The sequence below is a fragment of the Cotesia typhae genome, unplaced genomic scaffold (assembly GCF_013202065.1).
Source record: "Cotesia typhae breed Kobodo isofemale line unplaced genomic scaffold, CoteBio_Ctyphae contig_59, whole genome shotgun sequence".
Lineage (NCBI taxonomy): Eukaryota > Metazoa > Arthropoda > Insecta > Hymenoptera > Braconidae > Cotesia > Cotesia typhae.
This window is the reverse complement of record NW_027423761.1, coordinates 1,098,517-1,126,205: the sequence shown is the minus strand read 5'-3', so window position 1 is coordinate 1,126,205 and position 27,689 is coordinate 1,098,517. Positions and strand designations below refer to the sequence as shown.

The 27,689-nt window shown below is 29.8% G+C and overlaps 1 protein-coding gene across 1 annotated transcript in view; it reads right to left on the bottom strand.

Moving 5' to 3' along the window:
• Kek5 (leucine-rich repeat, immunoglobulin-like domain-containing kekkon 5 protein) overlaps positions 1-27,689 on the bottom strand; it is a 101,231-nt gene that overhangs the window by 35,429 nt on the left and 38,113 nt on the right. The window contains exon 2 of the mRNA XM_074250617.1: positions 16,234-16,337. The gene's annotated coding sequence lies outside the window, so the exon portion shown is untranslated. The remainder of the gene's footprint in view (positions 1-16,233; positions 16,338-27,689) is intronic.

Genomic DNA, 27,689 nt, shown 5'->3' with positions numbered 1-27,689 from the left:
TATGACAGATGTAAGATTATGATCAACGATCAGTTCATAAAACAAGAGAGCGCATCAATATATTATAATTTAATTTATTTTTTCAAATAAATGCGACGTGTAATAATTTTTAATAAGATACTTAAGACTCAATAAAATTATAAGTCGCCATCTTAGTCGACTTTTGGCCTTTGAACATTTAGAATTAAAATTGTAGATCAAAAACAGTATTAGATTTCATATTGAATTTGAAAACAATACATAAAGTCTAAGTGGAAATTAACTAGACTAAAAACCGATCAAACTTTTTAGTCTCATTGGATTAGAAACAGCATAAAATATTTCTAGCTGCTCAATTATTTTACTTAAAGGTTGTTCAGACTTAAAACAGATAAATAATTTGAATAGTAGATCAAATACAGATGAAAATGTTTTTAAAAGTTTAAATACAGATCAATAAGTTCGAATGCAGATCATTTTGCTCGGAATCAGTTTAAATTTTTCGACCTGGGAAAGAATTTTGCAACGTTTCTAGAAAACAAAAATATCTTTTACTATTCGCATCTGATATATTCAGTCTCAATAGTAGAGAAAAAAAAAAGAACAACAAAAGCTTAGAACGACGGCTTGCAAAAGGTAACAGTCTGTAGTGTTAATTAGACCACCGGTTGCACGATAAATGACCACCAGTTTCACATGTTCTTGTGTAAATTAAACTTTGCGTGAGTTACAGTGTGCTTCAAAGAAAATGTTCGAATTTCGGTGTTAAAATTTAAATTGCTTTTGTCTCTTGATAAAAAAGTAAATACTTAAATTTCTGCTTTGAAAATCAGTAATTTTCAACAAATTTCAGCTCAAACTATTTATGAGCTCAAAGAGCTTAATTAACCTTCTGTTGATCGCTATATAGCCAAATTGCCGCCTAACGACTTATCTTAAGAATTGCGGTCAAGAAAGTAAAAAAGACGTGACCAACAAAAGATTAATTGCAAAGAGCGGAAAGTTCTAGGGAAGGTCAACCGCTTTTCCGATTTTTTTTCGCTCGGAATATTACCAAGATAACAAGAAGATAAATTACAAGAACCTTCAATATACACCAGGCAGTTGATACAACAACATTCAAATCGAATTCAACTCACAAAAGAATAAAATGAAGACTTTGATTGAAAACAGCTCAGTTCCAAAGTTTCAATCTCTCGTTCATCTCGCGTACTTCAGCTGTCTGCTTGAATAAACACTGGCTCTCTAACTTCTAATAGTCGATGTGATGTGTACTCTGCTACTTTACGCGAATCAATCCTCTTCAGGGCTAGTGAGGTGTTAAGACTATTCTTCCTCGCTTTGAATTGCAAAGATTAAATGAACTCTGGTTTAATTCCTGATAATCGCTTTTTTTTGTTCAAGTAAATCAACAAAATTATTCTCTACCTAAATTCATACTAATAATAGTATTGAAAAGATATTTTTACCGAAATCAGATCACAAATAATGTTTTTTCAAATTGTTTGAAATTATTTTCGAGTAATCTTAAGAAAACCACCGAAAAAAAATTTCCGAAATTTTTTTGGTTTTTTTTTTTTTTTAATCTACGGACGTAGAAAATTTTTTTTTGACTTAACCTTCATATGGACTAGATAGCTTAGTTATTCAGCTTTAATTTAATTTTTTAAAAATTTCAATACGAGCATTTCTCACTGAGATATCGGTGTTTGAATGGAAAAAGATCATTTTGTCTGTGATTACCAATATCTCAGCAACCAATGACCGCACAGAAATTTTAAGGTTGGTTTTGAAAACTTCAATAAATTCTCTACAAGGGTTGGCTATTGATTTTTGAAAAAAAAAATTTTTTTTCAATCATTACATGAATTTGAAAAACCAACCAAAAATTGGCTTTTTGTGGTTTTTTGGAAAATCAAGCGCCAAATCAAAAATATTGCGGAAACGACTAATGTTAAGTGTGCGTTTTACTATTCAATATATCTACAAAAACCCTACGAAGTTTCAATTTAATCCAGCCAACCATTTTTTTTCCCGCTTGATTAAATTTAAAAAAAAATTAAAAGAGCAAAAGTTTCGCTCGAAAAAAAAAAATTATTTTTATTAAAAATGGAAAAAAAATTTTTTTTTTTCATTTTTCTCTTCATTCTGTATTGGTGACTTGGAAAATTTTTGAAAAAAAAAAAAAACGAAAATTTTTGAAAAAAAAAATAAAAAAAATTTTTTTTTTTTTTAATTGGCTTAAAATTAAAATTGGAAAAAACTTTAAACTCAGATCCACATACTAGACACTTTTAATCAGTTCCACAATAATTTTTCTTCCTGGCTTCGCGCTTAAGGTATGCAAAAAATGAGAGAATATGTTAATATTTACCCTTATCTCGTTCTTTCTTATCATTCGGAACATTAGCTATAAATTATTCCAGTACTGGTTATATTTTGGTGGATGTACATACACAGTAATATGAAAATGTACATATAGATAGGTAAAGCAATTTTGACAGAACGATAATTGTGGTTCTATTCATACACACGCATTCGTATCATTGGTGACGCATCCCGATATTGCTATAAGCCTGTAACCACTTCAGATATCATGTCGATAAGAACTTCCAGTTATCTGCTATTCAAATATATTTCCTTGATATTATATATGTGTATTTTTTGTGTATTTATATTAAAAATATAAATTTAAATTAAAATTTGAACATAAACTTCAAAGACTTTAATATTACCAATACTTCAACTGGATAAAATATCCTTTTACCTGATATCATATTCATATAGATAAAAACATTTTGAATTTATCGATTTTAAAGAAAGATATTAAAATTTAAGATGTGAAAAACAATTTATCATACGGTAATCTGGGCGATTATACTAGGTAAATATTAAAAATTTATAAACATTACTTTATCATATTTTATGAATTCTTATTCATTTCTTCAGCGGCATACTATTTTATTTTTTGTTTTGCGACAAAATATTATTGCATACTTTTTTCCCACATAAATTTTATCCAGTAATATTTTAAATGATACTCTTTCATTATTAACATTTTGGCTATGAAAGTATACCCGGGTCGAAAAATTTAAACTGATTTTGAGCAAAATGATCTGCATTTGAACTTATTGATCTGTATTTGAACTTTTAAAAACATTTTCATCTGTATTTGATCTACTATTCAAATTATTTATCTGTTTTAAGTCTAAACAACCTTTAAGTAAAATAATTGAGCAGCTATAAATATTTTATGCTGTTTCTAATCCAATGAGACTAAAAAGTTTGATCGGTTTTTAGTCTAGTTAATTTGTACTTGGACTTTATGTATTGTTTTCAAATTCAATATGAAATCTAATACTGTTTTTGATCTACAATTTTAATTCTAAATGTTCAAAGACCAAAAGTCGACTACGATGGCGACTTATAATTTTGTTGAGTCTTAAGTATCTTATTAAAAATTATTACAAGTCGCATTTATTTGAAAAAATAAATTAAATTATAATATATTGATGCGCTCTCTTGTTTTATGAACTGATCGTTGATCATAATCTTACATCTGTCATATTTATTTGTCATAGCTTAACATTTCATGGGTTATAAAAGTTTTGTATCTGCGAATATTAGTTGCAGTGATAACTAATAAATTTGTATTAACATACGTAAAATAATTCTCATCGTTTCATTCGATCTAAATCTATAGTTTTCTAATCATCGATATTAAAGACAATGTCAATACATCGACAAGATTAAAATGTTGACAAGATGACAAGATTAATATTAAACTTTGTAATTTCATGCATCATTTAATGAGCGGTATTCACTATTTGGTAGTGCGAAGTATACCGTTTGGTATAGATTGCACCACCAAATAGTGAATAGTCACTATTTAAGTTTCAGAGAATGAAAAGCCGTGCCCTGTAGAGGATCTTTGAGGACACGAATAAAACGATAATAAATAAATAAATAAATATATTACTATTATTACGATTATTTTAATTATTATTATTATTATCGAATTCGTAAAAGGCGATCAAAAACCGACTAAAAATTATGGAACGTTTTGGTCTGTTTTTGACCTTGATGCGATCAAAACCAGCTAAATGATTGTGACAAAAAAATTCTGATTTTGGTCTTGAAACAATAGAAAACAGTTTTATTGTAACATTAAAAATTTTCTGAAATTGGTCTGAATTGGGAATAGTATGGGCTAAAACAGATTAAATTCTTATATAAATTAGATACACATAATAAAATAAAATTGAATGAAAAATATAAAAAATTTTCATTTATCATAAAACAGATTAAATTTTTTGACCCGGGTAACTCGATTGACACCACAGTGCAACAGTTTCTGTATCATCTGATGCGATTTTCACGCCACTTTTTTACGCGCAATATTACAGGTCTATCTAAAATACTTCTACTCCCCGCCAGTCACGGCATCTTTATTCAGCAATATTTTTATTAAGTTACATTTACATTATAGTTCAACTCTACTTATTTACATCCGTACTCAATTTAAACTTTAGTCAAGTTTAACTTTACTCAGTTACGTTTTAATTCAAATTCATCTCGACTCAACTTTGATTGTACTCAGCTTGAACTTCATTCAGTTACATCTTAACAAAATTTTAGATGTATTCAGCTTCAATTTTACTCATTTACATTTTAATTCAGATTCATCTCTGCTTAACTTCAACTGTACTCAATTTTAAATTTATTCAGACATATTTTACACTAGTAACTGAAGAAAAATTTTAATGAATAGACATTTCACTACTAGCTGTGAATGAATTTGTTTTGAATAAGCGTGTAACTCCTGGAAAAAGTTTAATGTTTATTATTAATTCGATTTATTTTTAATGTCGTGTAATTCTATAGTAGACAGTTTATTCATGATATGCTGAAATATTATTTGAATGACCTTCCTCGAAAAATGCAAACGCTGTATTTTTGAGCATGACAAAGACATCTTGATATATCTCTTGCATGACTAAACATAACAAAAATTTGTAATTTTTGCAAAATTTGAAGAGTTTTGAGAGAGATTTACTTCAACAGCAAAAATTAAATTCTTGGTATTTTTTTGGCTCCTCGATACGATTTTCTAAATAACAAAAATTTAGAAAATCCAAAAGTGCACGCCTCATAATCCCCGGTAAAAAAATTGTCTTAAAATTATCGTTTGTTTAAGATTTTCAACGTGACACAAATCAAGACTGTTTTAAGACTCGTTAGAGACAAAAAAAAAAAATTCCCAGAGCAAATTTTTAAAATTCGGTTTTTGAATTTGTTATAACAATTAATTTTAATTACACATGTTTCAGCAGATTTTGCGAGTTTGTAATTACAAAATTTTTGAAAAAATAATTCGGACAGCCCAGACCGGGACGCGAACCCGCAATCGTTTGGTTACGCGCCAAAGGCTCTACCAGTTAAGCTATCCGAGACAGTGTCCGTAACTACTATTACAAGACGAGGCTTAAAATAAGTCTTAAAATTGTCGGATAATAATTTTTTAACAACTTTAAATTCAATTTCGACATCGAAATTTCTAGTCGAGTCTTAAAAACTGCATTTATGAAACTTTTATCAGACTTTTGAGCTCGAAGAGCTCAAAAACATCATAAGTGCAATTTAAAGCGCCTAAGTATGGAATTAGAGGGAAGTTGCAGGAATGTCTTTCAGCCCAGGTGGAAAAATATTATAATGTCATTATAATGCGTGTCAAAAATATTTATTTTTCCGAAACTTTCCATCAAAAATGCCAAAAATACCAAAAACTCTGTGTTAAGATAATTAGGTTTGAGTTCTTTTTCTTGTTTTTCAATAAACAGTTATTATAAAAATTCAAGACGATATAATAATTATTAATTAATAAATTAATTTAGCTCAAATTTCAGCGTTTCAAGATCAAGTAAAAATATTTTGGCGCAGTGTTCCCGAATCGTTGTACAATTTTTTTGTGAAATTCGAATAAATCTCCTTTGATTTAATCGTTTAAGTAAAGCTTATGGAAAAAACGTCTTAGTGCTGAATTCCTGATCCTTCAGAAAATTTTATTTTAAAGTTATCAATTGACCTCTTTCGCTATGACTGTTTCCAACTCAAACTTAATTATCTTAAAGCAGAGTTTTTGGTATTTTTTAAATTTTTTATAGGAAATTTTGGAAAAATAATATTAACATTATAATATTTTTCCACCTGGGAGGGTCAACCATTTTCCTAATTTTTTCCATAGCTTTTCGCTATGAGATGTGCAATTAAAACTTTTTATGATTTCAAAATATAATTTACTGGATTAATTCCCATAAATTTAAATTTTCTTCTCAAAATTACAAGATAAAACCAAACGCTGAGACTAATCGTTTCTATCCATATAATTTGACTTCCGTTATCATTAATAAATACATAAAATCACTTCTATACTTGAAAGTATTGATTTTACGTCAGAGTGTAATCCAATCATACATAAAGACGACTTTGTGTTGGATTTTCATTTTAACAGTTGGTAAAGATTATGACACTGAATTTTTATCGATGTCTTGATATATATATATATATATATATATATATATATATATATATATATATATATATATATATATATATATATATATATATATATATATGAGATTGTCATAAAGTCGTAAACGCCAAAGGCAACAGGATATCCTGGTTCGCCCGCAAAGAAGCAACCGTCTTTCATTCTCTTGGTTCGCTTGATATCAAGCATCTTGACTAGACGACGCGTCGTTATAAGCCTCGAATGCAAAACCCAACCTTCACAAGAAGACCCAATATATATTTACACACACTTCCATTTTCCTGTGCCACATGCATCAACCTCGTATACTACCTATGTATATAAATAAATTTCATGGATAGCATTGATCCTTGACTGATCTCGTTGGCTTGAGAGCTCAACTCTTCGTTCCAGTTTCTATATCAACACAAAGCAACTCCATATTGTATCGCAGATTGAAAAAATCAATGACCTGATTTAATTATTAATATCTTGTCAATTAAAATTGAAACAAAAAATTTAGATTTCTTTTTGTAGGACAGAAGTGTACGAGTAATTATAAATATTGTATAATTAATTATCAGTTGTAAGAGTTAATTTTAGCATTACCACTATTTAATTGCAGTTTTTGATATCTAAAATTTTTTATTTTATATCCGATGGAATTTTGAATCTCAGCAAGTCAAGACAATACTCTAATTAAATTTAAAAATAAAATTATATAAAGAGTTCAGCGAAGCGGACGAGTTGAATAATTAAAATTGGACACATCAAGAAAATAATTGTATGATCCATAACGATGTTAATTCTATGCCTTGTAAAGTTCAGATTGTAACATAGTTAAATTTGTGCTTCAGAGTGACCTCACCAATATAAGACGATCGACTTAAATCAATTATTAATCGCTCTTATAATTTATTTTCTTAGGTTAATTGAATTTCATAATCAATTTAAGCTAATTAAATTTAATCTAATTTTCTTAAGTGTTACTTTTACCAAATGACAAAAATTTATCTAATTACCTAATAAGTTTTGTGAGTGTGATATACTTTATTAAAAAATTTCAATTCTTTGTCGTTAAATGACCAATTTAATTGTTCATTATTTTCCCGAAAATCTAAAAAAAAATATCCTGAAGCCGCCATTTTACTAAATTTTGATTTGATCGCGTTTTCATCAGATCTTGACGTTTTGAGGTCCTAGGAAGCTTCCCTGACTATTCCCGCGATTTTGTCTGTATGACTGTTTGTATATATGTATGTATGTATGTGTGTATGTATGTAAACCTCTCATAACTTTTGAACGGCTTGGCCGATTTGATCGCAGTTGGTGTCATTTGAAAGAGCTTGACCAAACTTAGATTTTCAATACAATTTGGACGGATTCCGACCGGTAGATTTTGAGGAATCTTAAAAAAAACTACGAAAAAAAATTTTTTCGAATCAAATTTTTTTTGAATAACTTTTAAACGGCTTAATCGATCAATTCCAAAAATTAATCAACTAATTAACATCAAAAAACCACGTCGATCGCCACCAAGCCGGTCAAAATCGGTTGATTCGTTTGTGAGTTATCGTTGACGAAAGAAATCGAATAAAAGCGTTTTTTTCGAATTACACCGAAACTTCCGGTCTTATCAATTTGTGTTTAAAAATGTATCGTAGAATTTGAAAAACTGCGTCGAACGCCGCTAACCGCGGGAAAATCGGTTCATTCATTCAAAAGTTATTGCGGTTTGAAAATTCAAAAAATTGTGTTTTATTAAACTTCTATCAGACTTTTGAGCTCGGAGAGCTCAAAAACATAATAAGCGCAATTTCGAGCGGGAAGTTACAGGGATGGTCTTCAGGAACAACCGTTTTCTTAATATTATAATATTTTCCTAATAAAATAATCTCTAATTCCAGCTAGATACTTTAAATTTAAAAACTTTTTTATCAATAAAAAGTGAAAAATTTTAAGTTTACCAGTGTAGTTATATAAATATTCGATGTACTTCATTCAGCGCACCGCTGTGTATTTCAATTGTGAATCTGTGGGTTTTATTCAAGACAAGTACTTGTAACATTGCGGTTGTAAATAAAAAAAAAAAAAAAAAAACTATATTTCGTTTTCTACAGTTAAAAAATGTATGCTTCAATTTATCATTTACATGAAAAGAAATCCAAAAAAATCATCTGTTATATATAGCTTTAATTTCAGCGAAAATTCGCCACTTGAAGATGAAATAAAACTAAAAATAAAATATTAGTAACAGAAACTTTTCATGTTATTATAATAATCAATGGCTCTTCAGCAAGGCGTGTGTTTATGACGTATACGTTAGTAATTATATCTAAAATACATGAGATAGTGGTGGTGCTGGTGGTTGTCTATCTGCACATGCATGCCAGATCTCGTCGGTCATTTATGGCGTGTGCGCTGTGCCAATGATTTACCGCATGTGCTCAGCACCCGACAATACATTTTATAACGCAACAACGCACGTTTAATAACGCTACAATTGCGTTAGACTGGGGACCAGGGATAGGGACTAGACATCAGAGACTATATAGGTGTAGTCAAGTCTGCAATGTGCAGTCATCTACATATACACACACGCATCCATATTTGTGCACGCATGTACACGCGATGACACAAGTGCTTGTCCAGATGATGTGTTGCTACAGTACATGGGCTTGGCGTGATTAATTGATGTGACGTAGTAATACTATCCAAATATCTTTCGGTTAACATCTTTTGTTGTTACTCTTTGAGTCTTCATTTATGACACTAACGAGATTTCACCAATCAAATCATTCATAAGTTAATAATTAACTAAAAAATTCATTCAACAATTTTTTTTTTGGATGAAAAAATTTATTTTATAATCAAATAATTCAATTGGACGTTGAGTGCTCATAATTAAAAGCCATACGCGGGAAAAAAAATTAAAAGATTTTTACGATTTTACTGTCGTAATTTTTATTTCATAAAATAGTAACGGTGGAATGTACTTTTCATTTAGTAATTTTTACGATCTACTATTGGAAATTTTATTCAACAAACAAGACCAGCGAGAGACTCAAAAAGTCCAATACTATACAGCTAATTATACAATATTTGTTTGTGAACTTTACAATTCAACTATTGTAAAAATTGATAGTCGGTTTTTTTAAAAGAAGTTTTAGGAAGTGTGAGAGATAGGAGGTTGGACTAATTGCTACTTTTACAGTAACCGAAAAAAGAAATCGAAATTTTTCGTCCTATCCGGGAATCGAACCCAGAACTCTTTGGTTGGCAGCCCGGGGATTCTCCCTCTACGCTATCCGAAGTAAACTACTACCAAAGTCCTTCAACATTTAGATAAACTCGGAGTCTAGCGCTGTGCACGGCCATCACTCACACTAATTGAAAAACATTCCAATGCGACTATTGTAAAATTTGTTATACTACTATTGGAAAGATACAGAGGCAGCACTGGACAATTTTAATCTCTCACTTTTTACAATAGTAATATCGCACTTTTTCTAATCGTAAGTTGGAAAATTTCATGAATAAATAGTAAATTTTCTTCTAAAATATTTGACAATTAATACTAATGAAAGTATAGACCAGCTTTACAATAGTTGTGTCGTAAATTTTCCTAGAAATTTTTTTCCGTGTACAACAATTTTTTTCTCTAATTTTTCGTAATATTGTTAGCCTGTATTTCCCTGCAGGTATTAACAATTTAGCCTCAATTAATATCTAAATTTGTCATTAAAGATAAACTTGACTAAAAAAATAATTCGAACGGCCCAGACCAGGACTCGAACCTGGATCTTTTGGGTATGCACCAAAGGCTTTACTTGTTAAGCTATCCGAGAGTAAAGTAAAGCTATCATCTATAAAATATTTGACAATTAATACCAATGAAAGTATAGTCCAGCTTTACAATAGTTGTATCGTAAATTTTCCCCGAAATTTTTTTCCGCGTAGACTTGATAACGATTGAATGAGAATACTTGAACTAAAATTTAATGAGTATATATTTAATTTAACACTCTTGTCGCAGCAATTAACAGATAATTATCTGGACTCACCCATCCAAGTATTAGAGTACCACGTAGGTACGATTTTAGTAAATGGACAATAGTAAACATGACTGATAATGTATGCCTGTCACATCGTACTACGTCTCACGGGTGATGTCACAAGGCACGTACAGTTGCACGCTTTGTTTTGCCATTACCTTGATTATGAGGAAACCACGAATACCTACAACATATCTTATTTTAATCAATTCTACTGTATCATTAAAAAACTTGCCAGTTAGATAAAAAAATTATGGAGAACATTCTTTTTAAAGTTTATCACGATGTTATTTGAGCGAAATTTGTTCTGATCACTGACTTGGAAGTTATCGAATTATTAAAAGACAAAAAAAAATTTTCGTTTCCACACATCATATTGCAAAGTGGTTGAGGTAACGTTTTACTCTAAACACGTCAAAGTCAAGCAATTTTGTAGTCTTAAAATGCCTCTATCACAACCATATTGCGCTTACACGATAATATGAGTAGATATATATCGATAAAACACACTGAATAATTTATGTCATGTTTTAGAAAAAATTATTTTACGTGTACACTTCCCGAAACAAGTGTTGTATCGAAACCGGGATTTTTTAATTAACTTCGGAATTGCATCGACTGACTTCGTAGAGCAGAGACGGCTGTATAATTATAGAGTCCTAATTAGTTGCTTGTGTTGCTTGTGTTGGTTTCAAGCACCGTCCAGTTATTGATAGCTATAGTATCAAAGGGACCAGTACAAGCTTTATCAATGATCAATCTTTCATAGCTTTGCTTCCTTGAGGTCAAAAGATAACATAATACCAAGTCTGATTACACGTCTGTACCTTTTTGCCGCTGCTATCAGTTTAATCTAACGCCTATTCTATGGAATTAGCTTCTAGATCTTTTCTTATGACATCCTTATTGTAAAAGCCAGCCATGCAAAATTGTTTTTTTTTCTAAATCTAGAAAACTTTATTTAGAGAGAAAGTTACTATAAAAAGAATTTTTTATAATTTACTATCGTAATTTTTTTTAAAAGATTATTGGATAAAATTCTATTAGAAAATATGCGATATTACTATTGTAGATAATAAGAGAATGAAAGATATTATTATTTTTCTATTCAATTTTTTAATTTCCTTAAAAAAAACCAATTGTCCCTTTTCACGGTAGTAAAATTGTAAAGTTCACTAACACGTCTTGAACACGGAAAAAAATTTCGGAGAAAATTTACGATACAACTATTGTAAAGCTGGACTATACTTTCATTAGTATTGATTGTCAAATATTTTTTAGATGATAGCTTAACAAGTAGAGCCTTTGGCGCATATCCAAAAGATTCAGGTTCGAGTCCTGGTCTGGGCCGTCCGAATAATTTTTTTAGTCAAGTTTATCTTTAATGACAAATTTAGATATTAATTGAGGCTAAATTGTTAATGCCTGCAGGGAAATACAGGCTAACAATATTACGAAAAATTAGAGAAAAAAATTGTTGTACACGGAAAAAAATTTCTAGGAAAATTTGCGATACAACTATTGTAAAGCTGGACTATACTTTCATTAGTATTAATTGTCAAATATTTTAGAAGAAAATTTACTGTTTATTCATGAAATTTTACAACTTACGATTAGAAAAAGTGCGATATTACTATTGTAAAAAGTGAGAGATTAAAATTGTCTAGTGCTGCCACTGTATCTTTCCAATAGAAGTATAACAAATTTTACAATAGTCGCATTGGAATGTTTTTCAATTAGTGTGAGTGATGGCCGTGCACAGCGCTAGACTCCGAGTTTATCTAAATGTTGAAGGACTTTGGTAGTAGTTTACTTCGGATAGCGTAGAGGGAGAGTCCCCGGGCTGCCAACCAAAGAGTTCTGGGTTCGATTCCCGGATAGGACGAAAAATTTCGATTTCTTTTTTCGGTTACTGTAAAAGTAGCAATTAGTCCAACCTCATATCTCTCTCTCTCTCCCTAAAAATTCTTTTAAAAAAACCGACTATCAATTTTTACAATAGTTGAATTGTAAAGTTCATAAACACATATTGTATAATTAGCTCTATAGTATTGGAGTTTTTGAGTCTCTCGCTGGTCTTGTTTGTTGGATAAAATTTCCAATAGTAGTTCGTAAAAATTACTAAATGAGAAGTATAGTCCACCGTTACTATTGAAATGAAATAAAAATTACGATAGTAAAATAGTAAAAATTCCTTCAATTTTCTTCCCGTCTACCAGTCTATTGATAGAAAAAAAATTCATGTGACCTTTTACTTCTTCGCACCCGATTTATGATTACTGTGGTTTTATTTAGAAACACACAAAGGATTCGCTCCTGCATAAAGTAAGTGTTGACAAATGAGATTGATAACAAGATAGAGAAATATTTTTTTTTAATTTTAGATTTTTTTCTACTGTCTTTGAGCTCACATTCATCTAAGTATCCAACTTTATCATTCATTGAAAAAGTTCACTGTAAATTAAAATTTATACGACACAATTTTTTAAAGCAATTAAAATCATGATTAATTTTAAAAACAAGAATATAATTGAAAGTGTAGATTGAATTGCAGAAACAACATTCAACCGTTTTGTTATAATAATTAATAAAAGAAACAAGCTGAAAGGAGTTGGCATGTCTTTATTGTGTTATTTATACCGGGGTGGATATTTTCAAGCGTTGACGCGTATACAACCTTATGCTGCAGCGTTTACAGACTAAGGAAACAAGAGAATAAACAAAATGAAAAAATAAAAAAATAAAAAACAAATATTAAATGATAATCTAAAAAAGAATATTAAAAAACAAAGAGTACGCTCGGAGAATAAAACCTAGTATTAAAATTATTTTCATAATACAAGAAAATAAATTTATGATAAATATTTAGAATATATATTTTCTTGTTTTAAATGCATTTATTATAATAAAAACAATTATTTTTTAAAGATAGTAAATATTGTATTAATATATTTTAGTAATCAGTATTTTTTAAAAAAAATTTCAAGAAAATGTTTATTAAAAAATTTTTATAACTGTTCTATCAAATTAGTTCAAGTTTACATAGAATAGAAGGGCAATAAAATTCTTTGCAATGCCGCAAACCGCGTTTCAATCGATCAATCCGTTTAAAAGTTAAATGAGGTTCACACATACAGAAATACACACTTGCGCGCACGCACACAAATATTAAGGTAGAAATCGTCAGAACTGCTTCCTAGAACCTTAAAACGTGCACAAAAAAACGTGCACCTTTTGACCTTAACCGAGATGAAAGGTAGATTTCTCAAAAATATGTTTTTTTCATTTTTTGCTCGACAACTTGAGGAATGAATATTGCAAATAAATGTTTTATAGATCAAATAGAAGGTAATTCCATCAGATTCAATTTATGTTTTTCAGAAATTACACGGAAAACATTAAACTGTAAAATTCACTCGGTTTCCCGTTAAATTCTGAGTGAATTTCGACATTATGACCAATGCAATCGATAGATTTTTGGAATTTTAAACTACCCGCTAAGAAAATTGAAAATTTTCAGAAATCGGGAAGTTATTGTTTTTACCCCGTTTTCCAAAAATCGAGTTTTCATCAGATCTTGACGTTTTGAGGTCCTAGGAAGCTTCCCGGACTATTCCCGCGATTTTGTCTGTATGTCTGTATGTATGTATGTAAAACTCTCATAACTTTTGAACGGCTTGGCCGATTTGATTGCGGTTGGTGTCATTTGAAAGGGCTCGACCAAACTTAGATTTTGAATACAATTTAGACCGAATCCGATCGGTAGATTTTGAGGAAACTTAAAAAACTACGAAAAAAAATTTTTTCAAATCAAGTTTTTTTTGAATAACTTTTAAACGGCTTGATCGATCAATTCCAAAAACTAATCAGCTTTTAACATCAAAAAACCACGTCGATCGTCACCAAGCCGGTCAAAATCGGTTGATTCGTTCGTGAGCTATCGTTGACGAAAGAAATCGAATAAAAGCGTTTTTTTTCGAATTGCACCGAAACTTCCGGTCTTATCAATTTGTGTTTGAAAATGTATCATAGAATTTGAAAAACTGCGTCGAATGCCGCCAACCGCGTGAAAATCGGTTCATTTATTCAAAAGTTATTGCGGTTTGAAAATTCAAAAAATAGTGTTTTATTAACCTTCCATGAGACTTTTGAGCTCGGAGAGCTCAAAACTACATCAAAATTTTATTTTTGAGCTCGAAGATGTCAAAAACATAATAAGCGCAATTTTGAGCGGAAAGTTGCAGGGATGGTCTTCAGGGTCAACCGTTTTCCTAATTTTTAAAAACTCAATTTTTTAAAATTGAGATGAAATCAATAATTTTCTTTTTTTCAAAAACTATTATCATAGCAACAAGTTGGAAAATATCTTGTTTATAAGTACGATTTCACTTCTGATCACAAAGCGATATCAGTTCGAGATGAGTCTAAAATTGAATTTATATTGAGAGTGCCTCTCCGAGCATTTTGAATTTCATATTCACGAATCGCTAGTAAGTAAGTCTAGTGTTCAGTGAATATATCTCGTAATATTACTACTCGCGCTGTAACAACGATGCGACACTACTTGCTGTTGTGACTACTTGCAGTACTCTTTATCTATTATTCACTAGTATTTTTGCCTCTGAGATCAATAGGGAATTTTAGTAAAGCTCATGCTAAATTAATGAAGGTGACAAGAATTTCATCTGCTGAGGTAGCTGTTGCTTTGAGCTAGAACGTTCCTCTTTTTTTTCTTTCATTTCTAACGAAGGACACAATGAAGTATGGAACAAGGAATAAAGAAAGGCGTGCTTTGTACCATTAGCTTGTATAAATTTCATATAAATATTTGAGAAATTATAGATTAAAATAATACTTTTCACAGTTCACAATTTGAACAATAATTCTTTTTTCAGTGAACTTATAAAATGAAATGAGTTTTTTAAATTGAATTTAGTATCATCGGAAAGGTTTTCTCCTGAATTTGTAATAGAGTCAATGGTATATCAATAATCGGCTCATTGAATCGACTTATTGGTTTTAAGTTACTATAATAATTATTAAATTTTTACTATTTTTAGAAAAGTCCAAAAAAATTGAAAAAAATGTATCATTTTTTCAAACAGCGGTAATTCAGCAAAAACAATTTTTTTTTTCATTTTTTCTTAGTTAGAACGATAGCAGCATTTATATAAATCAATAATCTTTTTTATTTTTTTGTTTCAGATCTACAGAGACAATAAAATCATAAAAAGTGACACAAATTTACTGAAGCGACGTTAAAGTAACGTAAAATATAATAATTATATTTATTTTATAAATTGTAATTGATGGGATGAGTTGAAATTTTGAAATACTATTTTTATGTCGATACACTAAATGACATAATGCCAAAATGTATATTATAATAAATTGTTGACAATCGAAGCGTATTTTAAATAATTCTGTCTCCGGAAAAAATATATCGAATTCTGTAAATCTAATCGAAATGACGACATTTATTCCAACGAAAAACTACCCAAATGTTATTATTTTAGCCACCAATCATCGCACAATAATTTATTTGACTATACACGATGGAGTTTAAAAATAATAGTACCGAATAAAGGACGAGTAGTAATCATAAGATATAATTTAACTCTTATTTATTATTCATCAGTCTAAATTTATTATCAATTAATTTATGCGTACATTAGACTCAAATAAACCGTCGCTGTGGTCCTTGTCGCCGTAGAAATGAAGTAATCTCGTTTCGTTGAATTGATACATCAATCATTTAGATAAATTTCACAAAACTGCAACAGAAATATATTAAAAATTATATTGATTAGTATTACTTAGTAATATTTCTTATTGCTATAAATTAATAGTTAGTTTGATAAAAATAAAGTTAGTTTTAATAATGTCTTCGGCAATGAGGACAATGTACTTGAGAACATTGATATAGACAACTGATATCAAATTTAATGATGACGTAGGTTAGATTTTTGTCGTAGTGCTGTTAGAAGGATTACTATAGTGTCGATGTTGATAATAGAACCTTAGAATATAATGTACATGGAAAAAAATAAATAGTAAATGCAACATGATAAAATCATGTGGCAGAAACATGATTTGTCATGTTTCGGTGACAAGACAATCATGTTGCGGTAATATGAAAAAATTACACGACAGCAACATGATTTATCATGTTTAGGCTACATGATAATCATGTGGCAGCAACATGATTGTCATGTTACTGCAACATGATTTCATCATGTTCATTCACCAAGACTGCATCATGTTGCATTTACTATTTATTTTTTTCCGTGCACTGTTTTTCTAATTTTTTTCTCAAAAATCTTTATTTTTCGATCAAAAAGATTAATAAAATGGCAAAAACCATTTTTCATTTTTTAAGTCGCGTAAGAGATAAAAATTAAATCTTTAAAAGCTTATTCAGAAATTAGTGTCGACCATTGTAGTCCATAAAAATTATAACTCATTTTTGAGTCGCATTTATTCAAACCTAGCACAGTAGGCATTCATGAATATACTGAAATAATATATTTCCTTCAACTAATATTTTTTTCACCTACAATCCATTTTATTAACGCACCTAAATCATTTAAATGTATTATTTCTCCGTCACACATAAATCGTATTTCAGCATTAAACAAACCAATTTAAAAAAAGAGGATATTATTCAGTTTCATATTATAAAATAAAGCAGGCAATTTACTGAACTTGTCTCACGAGAACCCTTTCCATCTCTGTTAGCCATACTTTTATACTTAACTCAATATAATATCTGCTTTATAAACTCGAGAGTAATATCACTTACATTTCCTGTCAACTAAACACAATGCTCTTCTCAATAGAGGACAACTATGTGACAACTCGTCATATGTGACAATTCATCACGTAACTCTGCGAGATAGATTTTCAAGTTTAGGGCAGCGGTTTTTTAAGTATTCTAAGTGTATATGCACTCATACTTTCGAATGGCTTTGTTTGCATAATAAAGCGCAAATAATGCATATTTTTTAAAACTTTTTATTTTTAAATTCATTTCCGAACGTCATGAAAAGAAAACATTGAGGCATATGTGGAAACATAGATTTCAACAAAACGATTCAGGAACTAACGCACACAGATTTAACGTTTCAGAACAAAGTTTTTTCCCAGTGGAGGGAATAAGAATAAAATATAAGGGAGAGCGTATTTATGAGGCCATTTCGTAATGTGAAAGGGCAGACTTTTTCGGCGCCACGAAAATAAGTCGCGACGCCACGTTTTATATATATTTCCCTCCATAGATTATGCAGGCGCCGGAAAGTGCGTCGTTTCATTTCTTTACTTTCATTTTTTATTCGTCACGAATTGTTTAATTTATTAAACAAAAAATTACTTTACAAAATTTTAATTTTGGTTCAAAGGGGAGAGTTTATTAACAGGTCGAAAAAAAATTAAATTTTTGTAAAATTACAAAACAAATAATAAGTAAAATTACAAATCAGTGTGTATTTCTACAAGAGCACTACTGTAGGGCTATTGGAGCGATTTGTTAGTTGGCTAGAATCGCTAACCAACATTTTTTTTACAGCACCCTTTTACCGGACAAAACGATTTAAATATTTAATATTTTATATTTAATAACAAAAAATTTTATTATTCTATCAATTTAATCTTTTGTTAATTATTATTGAAAAATTATACGGATAAATAAAAACGAATAAGTAATTAAAAATTATAAAATAGATTACATATTAAATTAACAAGTTTTTAATAATACTTATTTATTTTTCATGGACCATTTAAAAAAAAATTGTCACAAGAATTTAAGAATTTTTAAAGTTTTATATATTTTTTGATGGTCAATTTTTTACGAAATTTTTCGGAGGAGTTTTAAATAATTTGTTGGATCTATAAATTTGCTCCACCACATTTTTCATTAAATTATTCGGATTTGATCCTGTCATTGCACTAATTATTTTCAACTTTATTTAAAAACTACCCAAACTATTAATATCTCTATTGGAAAGAACAAAAAATTAATAAGCCAAAGTTTTTTTTAATCATAATCCATAACTCTCGACAGTCGCATATGAATTACAGGTTGCTAGTAAATAATTATATTAATTTTGGAGGTTATAAAATATGTCAACAAACAAGACTGCGCGCAGAATCTGAGACTTTAACGAGGCATTAACCCCTGACAGCAATCCCGTATGGCTCTCCCAGCGCACCGGTTTAGCTATTTTAGCCAGCTACTGTATTCCTGCCAGAGCGATCTACTAGATGGCTCTAGTAACTCTCTTAGAGTTGGTTGAGTGGGGATAGCTACTATAGCATTACAATATTGCTCTGAGATATTTTTTTTTTCCGTGTACTAAGATGTATTGTAATTTTACAATCTTCATGTATAAACCTAACACACATTGTTATATTACAGAACCGTTCGTCAATTTTTAGGAAAAAGCTTTTTAATTTTCCAAAAATTTGTGATCTGATTCGGCATAATTGTATGTAAAATCATAAAGAAATATTGTAATTTATATTACAATAATTTCATAAAAATTTTTAAATCTTTTTTTTATTTTTACAATTTTCATTGTAAAATTATACAGTGAAATTTCTTCTATTAATTTTTTTTTGAATAACTGAGAAGAAAAAATTGAGAAGATTTTGATTTACTTTGACTTAAATTCAAAATTAAGATTTTTCCGAGCCGGGTTACCATTAGATAGAAAGAGACATCAATTTTCCTAAGTATATGATATCTAGTCAAATAGATTATCGTCTATGGTTCTAAGTACATAGGACAAACACACTCACACATATGCTACGTATATATTTGCGATATATATATACAAGGTTGCACGAGAGTACAGCTGGGCTCTCTGAAAGCATGGAATAGCTATGCTATAATTTACGCACACAATACTCAACGGATTATGAACGTCTATGCGGTTGACAAACTGTCATGAAGTACTACTGTTACTTGTAACCTGACACTGTCACGTTGTTTATTTACGCAGCTATATAACAGTATGAAAAAATTTAATGACTGTTATAAGAGTGCTTTAAAAGAAGTTATCACAAAAATTGATGCTAATATAATGCAAGTACCCGATAAAAAGTTTATTCAAGTCGAGGAGATAACACAGACATGGAATTTTTATCGCTGAAAATGAATAACACATTTTTGGAGAATAAATCATTAAGAAAAAGTGGGGAATTAATAACTAGTAAATGATTTATATAAAAAGCAGTCGGTTAACCAGTTGAGAAAATTCAAAAGTACACTGATAGAAAATTTATGTTGACTCAAAAGATATTTTCTTGATTTAAGAATTTATTTTGGAAGACAAATGATTATTTTGCTTTAAGAATTTCTTGTCTTGATTTAGATTTTCTTGGCTTAAGAGCTGTATTATATTCAATCGATACATTTAGTATTTCAACCAAAATAACATTATCGTTTAAAAAACTTAAAATAATTCATCAAAGTAGATTTCAAAAACTATATAGTCTTTAATTGTTGTACCGAAAAAAAATTATTTCTTGGAAATAAGTAAATTAATGACTCAAAAAAAAGCCATTCTTAACACAAGTCGGTAACATCTTGAATCAATGTTATCGCCTATCTTGAACCAAGAGACAAAAATTCTTGAAATAAATATATCTATATCTAGTTTCAAGAGTTCAAATTTTGAAGAAAAAAAGTTTCTTGAATCAAGATTGTTTTTCTATCATTGTACACTCTTCATAATACTCATTTATTTTTTAAATACAAAAAAAATTGTATAATTGATTTTTAAAAGAAAAATAGATATTTGCGTCACAAGGCCGTGAAGTGGCGGTTTTCTGACATTTTTCTGATATTTCGATATGAGCTTAAGATTTGCGGCGGGAAAGTTTGAAACGGGCGCAATTTTAACGTTCGAGGCGTAGCCGAGGACGGAAATTTACGTTCGTTTTCGATCATTCGCGTCACAATCATTAAAGTGAATATCGAAAAAAAGTCGTTGTCAAAATCGCCACTTAACGGCTGAATAATAACATATTTTTTGTTATTATCGCTCCAAAAGTTTAACTTTTGAAGGATAGGAGGCAAACAATGACATATTTAAATTTTATCAAGTTTCATAAGGGCAACAAAACTTAATTTTAAATTAATTATCTTTTTATTAATATTTATTTATGGCGTGGTTGTTATTTTATTAACATTAGGTCCGCTTCATAATAAACTGTCAGCAGAGAAATACTTAGCACCACTCAATAGTAACTGTTTAAAATGTACTCACAATCATTGGTCGGTACACTAGAATGTGACTTTTTTTTTACAATCTCTCTCAATTTCGTCTGGATGTACTCGAAAAGTTTGTAAAAAAAAGGAGGGGGTAAAACTTCACGGCCTAGGCCGTGAAAAAAAAGACGATATGGTAGTCTCTAGAAAAGAATTCCTTTACGGACGCCACCCAGTGCTCAAAAGTTGAACTTTTGGAGCGAGTATAACAAAAATAAAATTTTTTTTATTTTTTGGTCATTACGATTTTTCTCACTTGTACTTTTAAATTGGCTATTGGCCTATTTTGATCTACAGCAAAACTTTTTTAATTTTTTTTCCAACAACTATGACTTTACTAAATTTTAAACTGTTTCATAAGTATAATTTTCGGAAAAATAGTTCAAAGAGGTTAATAAAAATTGCACAAAATTTTATATGCAATAAGTAATTAAAAGAAAGGTAATTAATGTATTAATGCCTCCAAATAGAGATAAATTACATTTAAATATTTATGATGGGTACAATAAATATTTAATAAAAAAAAAAACAGTATCATTTATTAAAACTGTAAGTATAAATTTGTCGATAAATGAAATTCATAATTGGTTTCGCTTAATAGGATATTCATGAAAATGATTACGTATTTGTGTGAATACGATTTCTATCACGCTCTGTCACAAACATGTGAATTGATATGTGTAGTAAACGAGTGTTGGTAAAGGGAGTGAAATCAATCAGAGCAGCATCGAATTGATCAGAGTAGAATATATGCTCCTGTACACACGGGAATTAGCCTATTTACAAATTGCCACCGCGACCGTGTCATTTAGATATAAAATATGCTACACAAAAACATTTGATCTATAATTTCATTGCATATTTTATTGATAAAATTTTAACTTATATGTTAGAATAACTCAAGAAAAAGTTTTAGTTGTTTTTTTTCTGCAATCAGAGCTTAACCAGCGGAGACATTAATCTTCGATGTAGCTACAGAAAACAGACCATGTACTTGGTTGAAATATTTACAAAACATAGTTTATAAGAGAAATATATTGCTTTACGTTTTCTACTATAGTTTGTATGAACATTGTATAAAGAATGCAGCTTAGAATATTTGAGGAGACTATGTTTTCTGTGTCTGCAGAGAAAAACATTTTCGTTTGAAAAAAATGAGCAACGAGGTAATAAGAAATAAATTTGTTAAAAATTTTATTTCTTGCCTGAAGAAATTTATAAGCTGCATGATAAGAAATATTTTTTCAAACATCTTTTATTATGGTCTCACATAATAATATAAAAAGTTTGGTAAGTTCAAATGTGCATGCCTTAAGGTATACGGAAAAAAATTTCTGGGAAAATTTACGATAACTATTGTAAAGCTGGACTATACTTTGATTAGTATTAATTGTCAAATATTTTCGAGATGATGGCTTAACTCTCGGATAGCTTAACAAGTAGAGCCTTTGGCGCATACCCAAAAGATTCAGGTTCGAGTCCTGGTCTGGGCCGTCCGAATTATTTTTTTAGTCAAGTTTATCTTTAATGACAAATTTAGATATTAATTGAGGCTAAATTGTTAATGCCTGCAGGGAAATACAGGCTAACAATATTACGAAAAATTAGAGAAAAAAATTGCTGTACACGGAAAAAAATTTCTACGAAAATTTACGATACAACTATTGTAAAGCTGGAATATACTTTCATGAGTATTAATTGTCAAATATTTTAGAAGAAAATTTACTATTTATTCATGAAATTTTCCAACTTGCGATTAGAAAAAGTACGATATTACTATTGTAAAAAGTGAGAGATTAAAATTGTCCAGTGCTGCCTCTGTATCTTTCCAATAGAAGTATAACAAATTTTACAATAGTCGCATTGGAATGTTTTTCAATTAGTGTGAGTGATGGCCGTGCACAGCGCTAAACTCCGAGTTTATCTAAATGTTGAAGAACTTTGGTAGTAGTTTACTTCGGATAGCGTAGAGGGAGAGTTCCCGGGCTGCCAACCAAAGAGTTCTGAGTTCGATTCCCGGATAGGACGAAAAATTTCGATTTCTTTTTTCGGTTACTGTAAAAGTAGCAATTAGTCCAACCTCCTATCTCTCTCTCTCCCTAAAAATTCTTTTAAAAAAAACCGACTATCAATTTTTACAATAGTTGAATTGTAAAGTTTACAAACACATATTGTATAATTAGCTCTATAATATTGGACTTTTTGAGTCTCTCGCTGGTTTTGTTTGTTGGATAAAATTTTCAATAGTAGATCGTAAAAATTACTAAATGAGAAGTATAGTCCACCGTTACTATTTTATGGAATAAAAATTACGATAGTAAAATAGTAATTTTCCTCCAATTTTCTTTCCGTGTATTATTGCTTAGAAAACCTCCATTTAAAAAACCAAAGCTCTTATATTGTCTTCAAACCGCATTTCAATGTTATCATTACCGTTTAAATATACCGAAATCTGTAATAAGTACATCTGGAATTTGTTGTTGAATAATTAACAACTTTAATTAATCATATTCAATTAAATTTCCTATCCTGTGGCTCACAGCTAAGAGACTCGACTTAGACGATAAGATTTGTAAAGTTGTCTTGTTTATCTTGGGCTCTTCTGCTTTGCAGCTTTGTGTCCGAAAATAGGATAGTGTAGTCAAACTTGGGATGATACCACGATTCGATTGTCATCTCCAGCAAGATTATATATGTCCATTCACGATGAGCTCATCTAAGTTAGAAATTCATAGCTTTAAGAGAATGAAGATCATCAATCGTTCTTACAGCAATGTGACTGCTTATGAATAAGAAAACTTTGGCTTAATAATTTTTAATGTTTCTAATCACACTATACATACGTTGGTACTTTTTAAATAAATTTAAAAAATAATAGTATTACAAATAATTTAATGGACAAATCTGTCGGAACAAATTCATAAAAAATTAAATTTTATTTCAACGAATGTAATATCGAGCATTCAAAAAAATGTCATATATTTTATGTTATTTCACAGAATATCTTCAATGTTATTTTTTTTTTCGCAGTACAAAATGAAAGAAAAAAAAATTTCAAACATAGAAATGTTAATAATTTACTTCAAACGACGTATTCAAAGGTAATCAAGAACAGAGAAGACAATTTCATAGTTATTATATGCAGATATTCAAATTTCCGTGCATATGATTCGAACATTCACTACCGTAAACACACACACACACACACAATCTTGTTTTCTTACGTATTCATCTTGTTACAACAACCGCAAGTTAAATTAGATGTGATACACTAAGTTGAAGGATCTTAGAAGATAGAGAATATGGCAAATATGTCGAGCACCCTGTCTTGTTATGTAATCCATATGTATTTTCGTAATTTACGTAGTTTCTCAATATGAGATTTCTGCACCTAATTCTCTCCTACCTGCTGGATTCACATAAAATTGTTTAATTTTCATAGAAGGTACTTGATTGTCAAGTCAGTGTACTGAATGTATTTATTAATATAACTGTTTTGATGATAATGAAAATTAATTTCTGATGAATAATTGAGCTAAGTTTCAATTGAAATCTTTTTTTCAATTTTTTACACTGCTGATAAAAAAATGTATACTGATAAAGGGTTCATAACGCAAAGCGGTTTTCAATACGTCAAGACATAACCAATTTTGTGGTCTTAAGATACTACCGCTATCACAACCATATTGCACTTATAGGAAAATAAAAGTGGAAACTCTCTAAATATAAATCTCATAATTTCGATGAAATCATTTTATATTGCTACTTGAAAGAAAAACTGTTTGAAAACAATTTAAGTTCAACTTTCGGATGATTGTATACCATATTTTGTACGTAAACCATATTTTGAAACCGTGGCTTTTTATTAACTTCAAAATTGCTTCAACTATCAGCCTCAAGAACATGTGGCAGGTAAGACAGGTGAATACTTAAATTTTGAATGAAATGCTAGGACGCTTTTTGATCAAGTAATTTTTGGATGGAAAATCATGAAACCTGGCTTATAATTTTTGAACGACTTAACTGATCGAAACCTACCAAATGGCGTTCTAAAGAGTTAGATCTCTTGTGATTTTGAACAGATTCTGATAGATTTTGAAAAATCTCAAAAAAACTAAGAAAAAAATTTTTTTGGAATTTGGTTTTTTTGGAATAACTTTTAAACGGCTTTATCGATCAATTCCAAAAACTGATCAGTTATTAACCTTGAAAAACCACGTGGATCGCTGCCAATTTGGTCAAAATTGGTTGATTCGTTCAAGAGATATAGTGAACGACAGAAAACCAAAAAATGCGTTTTTTCAAAATTACTTCAAAATTCCTATTTCGATCAATTCAAACTTAAAGATTCTATATGAGGCTTGAAAAACTGCGTCGATAATCACCAACTTTATAAAAATCGGTTGATTAATTCAAAAGTTATTGCAGTTTGAAAATTCACTAAATAGTGTTTTATGAAACTTTTATCAGATTTTTGAGCTCAAAACCATAGAAAAACAATCTTTTTGAGCTCGAAGAGCTCAAAATAACTCCCAGATTGTATTTTGATCCAAAGCCAATGAAAAATGTATTTTGGGAGCAAAGCATGCTTGTATATATTACATTATAGGAAAATAATCACGTATGCATATCATACTATTAATATTAACATATTTATAATAATTATTAATTATATTTTCCTAGATATATTTTAATTTAGCCAAAATATACACTAGAATACATGCGCATAATATAGATCCAGGGATGTAACCAAAGATGCAGCCCGGCATATTTTATTACAGATATACGATCATGTATATCTAACGATCCGGCGTCTGCAGCCCTCATCGGCTTTCTAAAAAAAACTGAGGAAAAAAATATAATCCTTATAAAAAAATAATAAAGTAGTTATATCAAAGCAAAAAGTTTATGTCGGAGTGTTTAATACGGGCATTTAGTATTCGTAATTCACAAGCTTAAACCTTTTTTATTTAAAATTTACTTGATTCAAGTTAATTTTTTTTACTGTGTGTACTATGCAATGCGTAAAAACTTCAACAACTCGGACTTTAATATTCAAGTCTTAGTTAGTGTTTTATTCAACGTAAAGTTTTGAAAAGTAATCTGTTTAAATTGGGAAAAAATTCATCAATCGTTTAATTACTTTTTTAAATTCCCGCTAAAAAAATTTAAAATTTTCAAAAATCGGGAAATTATTATTTTTACCCTGTTTTCCGAAAATCGAGTTTTCATCAGATCTTGACGTTTTGAGGTCCTAGGAAGCTTCCCTGACTATTCCCGCGATTTTGTCTGTATGTCTGTATGTATGTATGTATGTATGTATGAGTGTATGTATGTAAACCTCTCATAACTTTTGAACGGCTTGACCGATTTGATCGCGGTTGGTGTCATTTGAAAGGGCTTGACCAAACTTAGATTTTGAATACAATTTCGACTGGTTCCGACTGTTAGATTTTGAGGAATCTTAAAAAAACTACGAAAAAAATTTTTTCAAATCAAGTTTTTTTAATAACTTTTAAACGGCTCGATCGATCAATTCCAAAGACTACTCAGCTCTTAACATCGAAAAACCACGTCGATCGCCACCAAGCCGGTCAAAATCGGTTGATTCGTTCGTGAGTTATCGTTGACGAAAGAAATCGAATAAAAGCGTTTTTTTCGAATTACACCGAAACTTCCGGTCTTATCAATTTGTGTTTGAAAATGTATCATAGAATTTAAAAAACTGCGTCAAATGCCGCCAACCGCGTGAAAATCGGTTCATTCATTCAAAAGTTATTGCGGTTTGAAAATTCAAAAAAATTGTGTTTTAGTAAACTTCTATCAGACTTTTGAGCTCGGAGAGCTCAAAATTACATAAAAATTATATTTTTGAGCTCGAAGAGCTCAAAAACATAATAAGAGCAATTTCGAGCGGGAAGTTGCAGGGATGGCCTTCAGGAACAACCGTTTTCCTAATTTTTTTTCAAGAAATAAAAACAAAAGTGACTTCTAACTATTTCAGAACATGTCAACGTTATTCAAACAATAAACACAAATTTTGAAAATTATCTTATTAAGAAACTTTTTTTTTAACAACATTTAAAAGTATAAAAATGTCTATTGAATTTTAGGATGAATGAATAACTAACAAGTGAAAAGTAATTTAAAACTTGAGCAAATTGCTCCGCGAATATATACAGTGGCATTACTTCAGAGTTCGAAAATACTATATACACACCCTTACGAGTACATTATAAAGAACAAGTTGTACATGTATACATGCATAGTTCAATAGGAGTATAAAGAGAGGAAGATAGTGTAATTCTACTTGGTGCAGAGTCCGAATTGCAACTTGGGTATATCCGCATAGGTACTTTGAAACATTTCTGCAGGGGTTGCGGTACAAGTAAGATTACAGCCACCGGCATCATTTGTCTCTTTGTTCTCTTACTCTTGATTTCCATGTCTCTTTCTACCCTTTTTCATTCAGAATTTACCTTCAGTGTGCTTCACATAAGCGTAGATAGTTGGCTAAATTTGAATCTAACAATACTTGTAATTCTATAATTACACAAAAGCAAGGTTAGATCAACGAGCAGAAAAACGTTTAATTATTTGAATTTTTCAATAGTGTCTCTCGGTATTAAATCTAATAGAAGTACAATTCAATTCTTATAATTTAAAAAGTTTTATTATTTTTTTCTGTCATTTATTTACGGAGAAAATTTCCAAAACCAAATAAAAAGAAAAAGTTCTTTCAGGATTGTGGCAAAATGAAGTATATGTTTTCATAGATGAAAATAGAACAGGATTAATTTAACCCTTCTTCTCTGATATAAAATACATTCATGTTTGCCAAGTTGTGGTTGAAAAT